The sequence below is a fragment of the Dipteris shenzhenensis genome, chromosome 5 (assembly GCF_047967505.1).
Source record: "Dipteris shenzhenensis isolate YYH24624 ecotype China chromosome 5, Dip_SZ_1.0, whole genome shotgun sequence".
NCBI classification, from domain to species: Eukaryota; Viridiplantae; Streptophyta; class Polypodiopsida; order Gleicheniales; family Dipteridaceae; genus Dipteris; species Dipteris shenzhenensis.
In genome coordinates, this window is record NC_141600.1 from 1,854,541 (window position 1) to 1,868,521 (window position 13,981).

The following is a 13,981-nucleotide window of genomic DNA, read 5'->3' on the forward strand; positions in this document are numbered from 1 at the left end:
TTGTTGCTCCTGCCTGAGAGGGTGTTGAACTCGGGCTTGTTGACTCTGCCTACTTTGTGGAGGAGGGGGGGAAGACGCACGAGGGTGGTCACGGGGGCAAAATCTCTGGCGAGGTGACCCATCTGACTGCAACGAAGACACTGGCCTGGTAGCCCAGAGATCTCCACCATCTGGTGAAGTGTGCCTCCTTCCAGGGTCTCGAGAAGGATCAGCTCTGGGAGGGACTCCGAGCTCTCCACCATTAGTCTGATCTTGGGGACTCCATCATTTGCTAGGATGGAGGCAGTCGTCTTTGGCGGGGACTCGAACACTGTGTCAAATGCCCGACCAATGGAAGAGAGGATGGCTCGATACTCCTTGGGGATCCCTGGGAAGCGGCTTGTAATCGAAAACCGTGGAACATGGTGTGTCGTATCCATGTCCTCCATGGTGAACCCATGATATGAAATTCACTGGTTCTTTCTCTACAGATCCTCGCACTTTGAATTTACTGCAGAAATACTCAGTAAAGCTCTCTCTCTCTCTCTCTCTATACACACTGCTAGGGCCCAGGACAACATGTCGGGCTGGGCTCCCCTGAAGATATTTTATTTCTTGAAGAGAATCTGTTACAAGAGTTCAGCGTAGAGCTGTCTGATACATCCCGAAAAATCCAAAACGTGAATCATTTATTACAAGAGCTTCAAGCTCATTACAAAATTGGCAACATGCCACTTGTCTAAAATTTAGACTAAGTCCTATTACATGCCACTAAGGGCCATTCTGGAGTCTTCAAAGCACTTGGTCACACGAACCGCCTCCTAGATGCTTGTTAGGCTCCCGTAGCGCTTAGGAAAAATAACTCTTCCTAGTACCTGCAACAATTAATTAAAGCGCACCACCATGGCACCCATTAATTGTTAGCGTTTTTGCATGCAAATAACACACTGTGGACTAATTCTAGTCACAGTGGGTGTCCCCACTGAACACGTGCACACCTAACAAATATAAAAATATATATTTATTCTCTAGTTGACCGGAGTCAACACTCTTGATTATAATTAAGGAGCTTTGACCAAGGGTCGAGGCGCCTTAATTATAGCCAAGTCTCTCCAACCGAAGTTGGCACAACTCTCCAACCGAAGTTAGCACATCTTGGTTAACCGTGGTTAACCCTCTTTGCGCATGCCAAGTCTTGTTGACCGAAGTTAACACTCTTTGACCATAGTCAGCTCTGTGGTTCTCTGGTTAACCGCAGTTAACCCTCTTGGTAATAAACCAAGTCTCCTCGACCGAAGTCAGGTTTACTTGACGAGAGTCAAGTATCTTTGACCGTAGTCAATCCTTTGACCATTAAAAGAATTCTTTGACCATAATTAACACATATAAAACTTTTTAATTATGATCAAATAAATGGTCAACTGTACTTTGACTTAGGATATTTACATTGTGGTGACATCCCCTCGGCTTCTATTCAGTTGACCTCAGCTGAAAAGCTTCCTTGTAAACATCCAAAAGCTGTGGATGATCGGATAACATGTCTTCGTCCATCCACTTGGCATCTAATGCCGTATAGTTCTTGAATTTTACAAGATACCTGTAAAACTCCTTACCCTGAGGGCCTTTGCGTACAGTATGGTACACAATCTGCTCTGGCTGAAGGACCTCCTCCAGCTCATCCACTTCTGGTGGATCCTCTGATACTGGTTCTGTAGGCTCTGGCCCTTGGAATTTCTTTAGAAGACTCACATGGAATGCATTGTGAATCCTCCAATGCTCTGGCAATGCTAACGTGTATGCAACCTCATTTATTCTTTCTGTAACCCTGAAAGGGCCATAGTATTTGGGAGATAACTTTGCATACAGTTTCTGTTTGCCTTTAAACTTGCGGAGCCTAGCTTTTTCAAACTTCAAAAGTACCCAATCAATTCCTTCAGATCTAAGTGTCTCCTATGCTTATCTGCAGCTCTTTTATGTTTCTCTTGAGACCTTTCGATTGCTGTCCGGACTTGGCTGTAAGCTGTCTGGAGGTCTCTCACAAACTGATCAGCTGCAAATATTTCATCTTTGGTCCTCGATATAGGTGGCAAAATCACCTTCCCATATATGACCTCAAAGGGGGCTTTCCGTGTAGAGCCGTGCAGTGTATTATTGTAAGCAAACTCTACCAATGGTAGGTACTTTTCCCAATCTGAACCTTGGTCACCCACGTAGCATTTCAGCATATCTAATGCTGTAGAATTTGCTACTTCACTTTGACCATCTGTCTGGGGATGGAAAGAAGAAGAAAAATTCAAATTCGTCCCCATGTTATCAAATAAAGCTCTCCAGAATAGATTGGTCATTCTGGGATCTCGATCACTAACAATGGACTTAGGCATACCATGATGCTTAAAGATCTGTGCCATGAAAAGCTTAGCCATATGATCTGCCTTTATGGTTTTGCGAACCGGAATGAAATGAGCTTGCTTGCTGAATCTATCAATGATAGCCCAAATCCCATCATTTCCTGACTTTGATCTTGGCAAATCAAAAATAAAGTCCATTGTAATACTTTCCCATGGTGCCTGAGGCACGGGAAGAGGCATAAGTAGGCCAGGTGCCTTCCGTCTGTCATACTTCACTTTTTGACACATAAGGCATTCAGTAACAAACTGATATATATCTTTCCGCATCCCTGGCCAAAAGAAATACCTCTCTAGTGCTAGAGTTGTTGCTGTAATTTCTCTATGTCCAGCATAGGGAGGTGCATGGCATTCCTCCAAAATCTTTTTCCTCATCTCCTGGGTGATGCATAGGCAATCATCTTTCATTAGATACCCATCTTTCAGGGAATAGTGACTGGTGGATTGCCCCTCTTGCATTTGCTGTAAAATCTCACCAAAATCTGCATCACTAGCATATTGCTCCCTCATGCCTTCTAGGTCCTGATGATAAGCAATAGTCACATTATTGACCTGGGGTCTTCGGGACAAGGCATCTGCCACTCTGCTCCGAATTCCTGGGGTATGGACAATCTGAAAATGATACATTGACAGCATATTTGCCCATTTCATATGCTTCTCGGAAAGCTTGGTCTGAGTCAAAAAGTATCTCAGACTTTGGTGATCTGTTTTAACAGTAAAATCTGCACCCAAAAGATAATGCTTCCATGTATGGATGGCATGAATTACAGCCAATAACTCTTTCTCATAGATTCCCAGATATCTTTTTGCATCATGCAATCTTCGGCTCTCGTAGGCTACTACATGTCCATTCTGATGTAATGCAGCCCCAACACACTCTCCGCAAGCATCGCAATCAACATCAAAAGGTTGATAAAGATTTGGGACTACAAGAATAGGCTCTGTAGTCAACTTCTCCTTGAGTGTATTGAATGCTTTCTTTTGTGATATTCCCCATGTGAAGGCTGCATTTTTCTTAGTAAGGTCATGTAATGGAGCTGCGATATCAGTAAAATGCCTGATAAACTTTCTGTAGTAAGAACACAGGCCTAGGAAACTTCGAACTTCATGCATAGTTTTCAGCTCTGGCCATTCCTGAATGGCACGGATCTTTGCTGGATCCATCTGTATCCCATTCTTGGATATTATATGCCCCAGATAATGGATTTCTTCCAAGAAGAATTCACTTTTCTTGCTGTTTGCATAGAGCTGATGATTTCTCAGCTCTTGAAACACTATAGCAAGATGTTCCCTGTGCTCTTCCTCTGTCTTTGAAAAGACTAGGATATCATCAAAGAAAGTACCCGTGAAATGCATGTACTTTCGGAAGATGCGATCCATCATTCTATTGAATGTGGCTGGAGCATTTGTCAACCCAAAAGGCATCACTAAGTATTCATACAACCTGAATGTAGTGCGGAATGCTGTCTTGTGCACATCCTGAGGCTGTATCCTCACTTGGTGATAGCCACTCTTTAAGTCTATCTTCCTGAAAACTGAAGCTCCATTTAACTGATCCAGCACATCATTAATGCGCGGAATAGGGAATCTATTCTTGATGGCCATTTTGTTGAGTGCGCGATAATCAACGCACATACGGAATGAACCATCGTTCTTCTATACTAGCAGTACAAGGGAACAAAAAGGAGACGAGCTGGGCTGAATCAACCCTTTGGACAGCAAGTCCTGTACCTGAGCCATAATCTCCTCTCTCTGAGTCGCACTGACTCTATAAGGTGGTCTGTTTGGTGGCTCACTACCAGGCATTAACTCTATCTGATGATCTTCTGGTCTCTCTGGGGGTAACTCCCCTGGCAAAGCATCGGAAAAGCAATTTTTAAAGTTTACAAGAAACTGAAACTTATCTTTGTCTGCATCATTCATTTCAGCATGCATATCATTCTCTTTTTCTTTTACAAAAACCATGTACGCATAAATTGCAGACTTTATTGCTTTACCACATGTAACATCAGATACAATGGGGATAGTGTCCCCTTTATTCTTGGCAACTAAACGCTGATTTTTCCCCCTATGCACAAACTCTAGCACTCTTTCAAGAAGAGTCAACTTCACTGCCTTGCGATGAAACCAAGGCATTCCCAAGACTACATCATGATGTTTCAGTGGAGAAATGAAGAAGTCTTGATCCACATAACTCTGTACATGAAGACGGAGCTTCCCTATCAAGGGAGTGACTGGCACATGATTCCCACAGAACATCTGATCGGCATCCAAAGCCCTGCCCAACTCCTCCGTCTTTATTCCGAGCCTCAGGGCTAAGTCCTCTGATATGAAATTATCAGTGGCCCCTGGATCAAATAAAATTAGCGCTTGCTGGTCTCTGACTTTGCCCCATGATAGCAGCAATTCTCGTTCTTCTGGGTTTGAAACATGACTCAATATGTCAGGAATTCCTCCTGCCATTGGCTTTTGCAGTCCTCGTGGCTTCTCTGCCTCTTTTCCCTTCGAAGTTGAGGGCTTTTCTGGGCATTGGGCAGCCACATGCCCTTCTTTGCCGCACTTGAAGCATTTCCCATCTCTACAGAATTCAGCTATCTGTTCAGGGGTGAATGGAGATTTGCCTTTACAAGCCTTTGAAAACTGAGTACCCCTCGGCTTCTGAGGCTGAAACCCTTTCTTTTCAACCTTGGGGTACTCTTTCTTTTCTGATTTTGAAAAATCAGTTTTCTTTCTTTCGGCACGTCCTGCATGCAAGGATAGTACCGTGGATGGATCTTGTAATGGCACAAGACTAGCTACTGAAGCTGAATGCATAAGGTATTGAATGTTCTTTGCCCCCAAAGCATTCACTACTGCCTGGATTCTTGGAGTGAGACCTGCTCTGTATTTTCTCATTTGGGTTCCTTTGGAGATCTTTTTGAAAGGTGCAACCTGCAAATAAGCATCCCAAAACTTTTGGTTGTACACATCCACTGTATCTCCTGCATCCATATGCAAACTGTCCCAATCTTGAAGAACATGGTCTCTAAACTGTTTAGGCATAAACTGCTGGTAGAAGGCTTTCTTGAAGTCCTTCCACTTCTTTGGGGCTGACCCATCTGTAGTCTGTGCACTCCACCATGCACTAGCTGTTGTTGTCAAGTGCAAATTAACCATTCTTAACTTGGAGGATTCTGAAAGCTTTTCTGTACCGAATGCAGCATCAAACTACCTGATGAACTGCAATGCTTTGTCTGTATGACCATACTGTCCATTGTAGGTCATAAACTTGATAGATTTACCTCCCTCTTTGAATTCCTTGGTCTCTCTGGAAGACTCTCTCTTCCTAGACTTCTTGTGTTTCCTTCTTTTCCTTGATGGTTTATCTGATGAAGAAGAATATACAGAAGTCGAACTCGAGGTAGACGGTGATGGACTAGGAGATCGGTGATGATGCCTCGATCTCTTCCTGCTATGAGACCGTCCCCTATGAGATCTCTCTTTCTCTGGCTGTACACGAGAGTGTGCCTCTTGCATTGGCACGTCATATACTGCATTAGGCATAGCTTCTGTTTGAAACAAATGCTGAGCCCTTGTATCCTTTCTGAGATTTTCCATCTCTTGTATACGAGTGCGTACCATCTGCTCAAATTCTTGCTGAGTTTGTTGCACACTTCTCTGATTTGGATGCGCATCCCTATCTTGTGAATCCCACTGGATAGGTGATTGAGCCATCTTCTTACAACTTGTTTGAGATCTGCAAGTTTCTCACACACACTATGTCTGCAAGTTTCTCACACACACTATGTATGCAACTGATGCACGCTTCCTTTGCTTTTCAAAGAGAAAATTTACCTCAACAAGAGGTGTCTTGCATTCACAATCTATGCCAGTACTGGCTGTCAATTCAAGGCATATACCCACACAGTTGCCAAAGCATCAACAACTATATTGCCCTTTTTCTGGCTGCTGCAGATGGCTTCAAAAAGCATATGTTTTTCCCTCTTTTCACTGCTCAAAGGCATGCATACTCTTTTTCTGCAAATCCCTGTTTTCTCTGCTTTTTTGACAGTAAAAGTCTGACAGGCAGGTGAAATCTGCTAGCAGAAACAGTCTCTGCAACTGTCCCCTTTTTTTTTTGGTGTGGAAAAGAACAGTAACCAGATGGAGTAATTGGCTAGTTACTCTAACCAGACTGACTGGTTCTGGTCTGGTTAGTCTGCAACTAGACTAACTAGACTGATAGTCTGTGGAACTGTGAGAAGTTCCAAGTTACACCAACCAGACTGGTCTGGTTAGGCCAGATTAACTGGACCAATGTTGAACTAACTGGGTACTGGTTCAACTAACCAGAGTTAACTAGCTGTAGTTAACTTAACCAGGGTTTCACTAACCACGGGTCAACCAACCAGGAATCAACTGTACCAGGGTTAACTTAACCATTGGTTTGCCATCTCAGCAGTCCAGCTGGCTGCCATATCAGCAGCTGCCTATCTGCCACATGTCAGTGCCACATCAGCTTCCTGTCAGCCCTGCCACATCAGCACCTACCACGTGTCAAGGCCACGTCAGCTGCATGCGTTGCCACATCATCATCGCACGTGTGGACCTGCTGGCTGCCACATCAGCGCCACATCATCATCGCACGTCTGGACCTGCTGGCTGCCACGTCAGCACCACGTGTACACCTTGCCTGAACACCCTGGCCACATCAGCAAAGATCCTCCCGGCTGCCACGTAAGCCTAAGGTTTCACACCTTCACTTGGCTGGTTGACATCGTGCATCACGCCTCAAAAACCATCGTGCGTCGTGCCTCGCTAGAGCCTTCTGTGTGCAGCGCAATGACCTCCCCGATACCCCTTCGCCGTTCGACGGAAATATTATACCCTGATACCCCTTCGCCGTTCGACGGAAATCTTTCCTTTGCTATTTAGTTGCAGGGCCCCGTGCATAGTAGATAGTACCGGGTAGAAGTAAACTCTGTTGGGTCGTCACAGCCTTTAAACTTTAGATCGTCACCCAAGGACTAGCATAAGGAGAACGAACTAGGAAGCCTCCCATATGCCAATCTTATTGCGCAGGCTCAAATATCGTGCGCCCTCATCATCACGCATCAATTCCTTGGATCGTCACTGTCTAAGAAGACAGTATAGCTGTGCTCTAATACCAATGCAATTCACTGGTTCTCTCTCTACAGATCCTCGCACTCTGAATTCACTGCAGAAATACTCAGTAAAGCTCTCTCTCTCTCTACACACTGCTAGGATCCAGGACAACATGGACCCCCCCGAAGGTATTTTATTTCTTGAAGAGAATGTGTTACAAGAGTTCAGCGTAGAGCTGTCTGATACATCCCCAAAAAATCCAAAACGTGAATCATTCATTACAAGAGCTTCAAGCTCATTTCAAAATTGGCAACATGCCACTTGTCTAAAATTTAGACTAAGTTAGAGATAGGGTACATGGGACAAAGCCTAACCTCAATTCTAGGGGATGTAGTATATTTGATTTTCTTAGCGATACCATATAGTAAACAACAAGTCATATTTTGTGCACTCTTCTCTCTCCCTGATCCTCTATCATGGTATCTATAATCATATCTTATGGTGCTCAAACACTCATTTCATGAGTGTAAGCCCTTACTCTTGTTAAGTCATTTTTGAGGCATCTTCCACTTATATTGAGTTATTCTCATAGACCATGTCCTTTCCTTTATTTTCTTCAATAAGTCTCATCATTCTAAGCTACCAAGAGAGAGTAGTTTTCATTTGAAGCTTCATCTTTTTTTAGAGTGTTCTTCTTCTTTATGACTATTTTGTTAGTCACTATGTGAGTATCTAAAGGAAATCTTTATCTCTATGGATCTTTTCTTTTGAGAGAGAATTAAGAAATCTACCAAAGAAAGAGACATTTATTCTTTCTTTTTCAATTCCATTTAGTATTGTATAGCAATCAATCTTGCCATGACATACGAGATCTACATGGAGCTTTAAATTTGAACCGCCTCCTAGATGCTTGTTAGGCTCGCGTAGCGCTTAGGAAAAATAACTCTTCCAACAATTAATTAAAGCGCACCACCATGGCACCCATTAATTGTTAGCGCTTTTGCATGCAAATAACACATTGTGGACTAATTCTAGTCACGGTGGGCGTCCCCACTGAACACGTGTGCACACCTAACAAATATAAAAATATATATTTATTCTCTGGTTAACCGGAGTCAACACTCTTGATTATAATTAAGGAGCTTTGACCAAGGGTCGAGGCGCCTTAATTATAGCCAAGTCTCTCCAACCGAAGTTGGCACATCTTTGTTAACCGTGGTTAACCCTCTTTGCGCATGCCAAGTCTTGTTGACCGAAGTCAACACTCTCTGACCGTAGTCAGCTCTGTGGTTCTTTGGTTAACCGCAATTAACCCTCTTGGTAATAAACCAAGTCTCCTCAACCGAAGTCAGGTTTACTTGACTAGAGTCAAGTATCTTTGACCGTAGTCAATCCTTTGACCATTAAAAGAATTCTTTGACCATAATTAACACATATAAAACTCTTTAATTATGATCAAATAAATGGTCAACGGTACTTTGACTTAGGGTATTTACATTGTGGTGACATGATACTAGGGAAAGAGGTAGACAAGGTGTGGGCCAAGGAGAATGGGGCTCTGCTCCACAAGTGTCGAGGTGGTGTGAGGGGAGCTCAATTGGATGAGGAAAACACCTCATCCATAGATGGTGACCTCTTGGATGTGGTTGCCCTCTAATGTAAAGCTCGCCTGGATCCACTCTCACACCTGTCTCCGTGTAGGCATGAGGCTCACAAATTTACCCACAAGCGCCTTGTCCTGGAGGGACTGGACTGCATGCTATACCTGTTGCTTGTCACTCTCTCGGCAACGGAGGCCCAACACATAGGCAATGACTTGGAGGCTGAGCAGATGCTTTTCCTTTCCCGAAGGTTTGTGAGGAGGCAGTGTCCTGCATGCCAGGGGAGCTAACTTGCTGTCGTGGAGGAGAGGTCGGCGGAGCAAGCTCAGCCTGTGCTTGCTCAAGGGCAGGGGATCAGAGCTAGATCTAGAAGAAGCACATGAGGAAGAAGCATCAAGCGAGCCAGCCATAGGGGATTGATCCGTGGCTCGTCCATGGTGCTTTAGCGCACTTTCAGCTTGGCATCTGGTCGGGATCATGCTTGGCGGTAGGAGGTCCCACTTACTCAGCCCCATTACTAGATGCTTCAATAGTGTGGCGATTTGGAGTAGATGTTTCTTTCATGATATACTGGGCACGGAGGGTAGGTATTGAGCCCGTGGTGACTTTGGTACGACGGCGCATGGACATGGATTCTCTCCTTTCGAACTCCCTTCGAAGTTATAGAATTCTGTTTTCCTGAAGCAGGCCCCCATGCATAAGCAAGCCTTGTTCTCTACCGCCCCATCCTCATGAGTTAGACTATGGTGAGTTTGAACGTGCATGGGCTTCACGACCATGCGTGTAGTTAGCCACCACAATATTTGATTCTTCGACGCAGTTGACTTTCTCTAAGCCCAGTGCTCCAATCCTAGTCCCTTAGATGGAGACATGCTCTTCAGGAGCAGGATTGGAGTGTGCATGATAGAAACTACAGGATATGGAGGTTCATAGAGCTGAGTTCTCATATCACTTCTCGACTCAGATGGGTCCAGTAGGGGAACATGATGACCAGTCAGTTCTTTCAAACCATAGGACCATGGTTTGCAGGGTTCCAGCTCTAGCGACTCGCATGGATAGATGCACACGGACTTGTAGGAGACCTTGAGCTGACCATAGACTTCTACCGACAGTTGTTTCAATCGTAGGAAGAGTCACCTACGACTCTCCTAGCTCGTGAGGCAGTGTGGAAGCAGGTTCCTTCAGATTAGTCATGTAGAGCTTGAGCAGACAATTATAGGCGCCTTTCACTGATGAGGAGCTTTGGGAAGCCTTGTAGGGCCTACCGACCCAGAAGTGCTCCGAGAGGATGGTCTGACTCCGAGCTTCTTCAAGTGCTTCTGGGAACACATGATTCAGGCTCCCTTCCACAGTCTTTGAGCAAAGGCTAGATCTACTTGATTTCGAAGGGAGGGGATAGATCATTTATTCGCCAATGGAGACCAATCACCTTGCTCGACATAGCTTACAAGATCTTGGCCAAGGTCTTGAGCTTGCGGTTGAGACCCCACTTACCAGACATCATCCGTGAGACATAGATAGGTTTGGTCTCTAGAGAACATCTTGACCTTCTGGGAGTCAATAGACTAGTCTAGGGAAGAGTCACAGCTTTTAGCCATCCTTCTCTTGGATGCGTATTAAAGAGTAGAGTGGTCCTTTTTGGAGGGTACCATTGTAAAAGACTTGGCTTCTTAGAGGGATGGATTAGAGGGGTCTTTGCCCTTTATGTGGGCAGCTCCAGCTAGGTGATCATTGGGAGACATATAGGAGATGCCTTTCCTCTTTCTTGTTTAGTGAGCCATAGCTGCCCTCTTGCCCCCTACCTCTTTCTTTTCGTAGTGGAGGCATTAGGTTACTTTCTGCTCTCTTAGGCACTCGGCCTCACAGGGATGAGGCTCCCAATCCGAGAGGAGGAGCTTTAGAGTTTGCAGACGATACAGCCTTGTACTTGGAGGGTTCAACATCCAATCTATAGAGGATCGGAGGGGCGTTGTCTAGTTATTGTGAGGCTTCCGGAGCTCGCATAAACTGGACCAAATCTGTTGGTTTCTTCACACGAGGAGAGGAGGTCTAGGAGGCTCAAGACGGGGGGTTGGTTTTGGCTTTCGTTGGATCTCAAGGGGAGAGACATCGAGGTACTTGCGGCTGCCACGTTGGCATTGATATTTCGGCAGAGCAGCAGCTCGTCGTCCGAGTTCTAGAGTGTGTCCAGCACAAGCTCTTGTACAGGAGCTAGGCCAAACTCTCACTAGCAGATAGAGTGTTGGTGGTAAACCAGGTCCTTTTGATACATCGCCTTCTGCTGGTGTTCCGATCGGGGTTTCATGGGGTAGTTAAAACGTTTGGTGTAGAACTTTTTGTGGTTAGGATCGGATGGGATGCGTAACACTAGAGCTAGAGTAGCTTGGCAGACAGTGATCATGTTGCAGGCGCAGCGTGGACTTAGCTTCATTGACCTAGAGATGCAGAGCAGAGCTCTACTGGGCAAGTTGGTGGTATGAGGCCTCACCTTAGGAGTGGAACCTTGGAAGCTCCTCCTTCAGAGGGGGCTTCTCGGGAATGCCCCTTGCTCAGGAGGTCAGTGGCAACAGTCTTTCAGGTGGATCTTCTACGAGGCTCCTTGACTAGGAAAGGCTCTCCATTGCTGAGGAGCCTTTATAGAGTGTGGCATAGATTAGCGAGGGGCCTCATTTGGGCCAGCCCATTGTGCAAGGAGGAGTTTGAGAGACAGCCACTCATATGGCACCCAGGGACACATGCTAGGTTAGTGGACTCACATTGGATGGGCACAATAGGACAGTGGACTAGCCAAATCCTTCTGGTCTTGGAGACAGCTCCCCAGGGAGGTAGAGGCCAGAACGCAAGGCCTCTCTCACTTGAGGGGGCCAAGCATCCTGATGGCGGAGATTGAGGCAGGACTCGGTACATAGACCCCAGCATAGTCTTATCGACCCCGGAGGGAGCAGTATCGCGCTTGTGGCTCTGGGAGGGTAGACCTCTCTGTGAGCAGGATGTCCCGAGAGAGGGTATCTCCGGCTTTTGGCCTCCTCTCTAGACTAGAAGAGCTGGATGATAAAGGCAGAGGCAGCCTTGGAGGGTTTGGAGTGACAGAGGGTCAGGATAGTGGGCCGCTTGGGCAGGCCTTGGTACATAGACCCCACCATAGTCTTATCGACCATGGAAGGAGCAGGCCTATGGCTCTGGGAGGGCAGACTCTCTTTGACATCTAGAGGGATCCGGGGGAGTGGTGCTGGCCAGCCCGAGTAGGGCAATCAGATAGGGTGGAGGAGGTCTCCTTATACGACTCGCATTGGCTGCCGCCTACAGCTCGAGGTAGTAATGTGGACCCCCTCGAGGGAACGACATTGGATTGAGTAGGATGTCCCGAGAGAGGTTATCTCTTGTTTTTGGCCTTGTCTCTTGACTTGACTGCGACCATGCAAGATCTCATATTTTTCTAGTTGTTGGCTCATGGGAGTCTGGCATCTGCCCATTGGCTCTCAGCTGGAGCAGATGCAGATAGATGGCAGATGTATCTGCTGTGCAGAAGGGGTTTTGGAGACGATTCCCCACTGCCTTTGAGGATGCCCAGTGGCACAGAGGATGTAGCTGGCCTCCCTTAGGATCGTGGTCAGTACACACAGAGGATGCAGAGGGATTTCACTTGGGGATGGCAGTTGGCTCACGGAGAGAGGACATAGCTTCTCGATTGATCCAGTCTCATTGGTGTACAGGATTCATGGACAGCAGGTCTCTCGGATAGAGATCTACGATGCACCTTACGAATGGATAGTGTTTGGGAGACTCTGTGCAGCATTACTGCTTTGAACATCTGCGTCGCTCGGTGCAGTCGGGTGATGGGAGGCCAGCTGGTCTCCCCGTCGAGTATCCTAGTTGCCATTTGGCAGGACATCATTTCCACCTTGCGTGCCAATTGGGAGCAGGGTAGTCCAGGTTCGAGAGCGACTGCCGTAAGGCGGGAGCGTTTCTGCAAGGCCTGGCCTGTGGGAATCTTTCACACCCTTTCCGTGAGGGGTATTCGCTGGATGTATAGACCACCACCTTGGTTGCTAACTCCTGTTTTGGAGTCTCTCTAGGCAGTGAGCTAGGAGACCCGGAATTAGGCTGGCTTTCCTATAGCTGGCCACCTTTTTTCTTTCCTGTACTTACCATCTGCAGCTTGTTGCGGAAGCTGTTTGTACACGGTGTTTTTAAAGCATTAATAGGAGTTTCTTTTCTCTGGGAAAAAATAAACAATATCAAGGTATATCTTTAAAGGTATTGGATGTAGTGTTTGCAGGCAATGTTGATGATCTTCTCCCAAATGTGAGATGACCCTTTTAAGAAGGGATTCCAAAAGCACCTTGCACATGTATTGGATGTAGATTTTGCATGTGGTTTAGTTCTGATAAGTCACATCAAGGTTTAGGTTATGCATAGTTTCCAGAAGGACACCTGTGGAAGCATCTAAAATGGAGGCGAATAAAGTAGCTGTTGAATAGGAATTTATTTGTTTAGACTTGTAAGGGCTTGAGAAAACCAAAAGCAGTTAGCTCAGGAATTCCCTATGGTTTTAAAAATAGTCCAAACAGAAACCAAAGCAGATAAATGATTTTTATGAATAATTTCATATGCCTGACTGCATACATAGTTGTCTGTCATGTGCAATCATTTATCTAATGGTACAGTTTGACCTATTTAAATGTGAAAGCACAGGTTTTTAAAGTATCCATTTCATGACCTCTGGTCTTATCTTTCCGTTAGCACTCTTAGTTCAGGTTGTAGGAGTTGGAAGCACAAAGCACCGGCTACAATTTTTAACATTTGAAGTAGAAGGCAGAGTATATTCGTAAGTTTAAGATGCCAAAAGTTTGAATCCCTGATATTCTAACGATCATACATGTCAATTTGTGCTGGATGCAACTCCAAGTT

The 13,981-nt window shown here is 45.6% G+C and overlaps 1 protein-coding gene across 1 annotated transcript in view; it reads left to right on the top strand.

Annotated features, from left to right (window-relative positions):
• LOC147901480 (MRG family protein) overlaps window positions 1-13,981 on the top strand; it is a 74,028-nt gene that overhangs the window by 24,736 nt on the left and 35,311 nt on the right. The window lies entirely within an intron of this gene.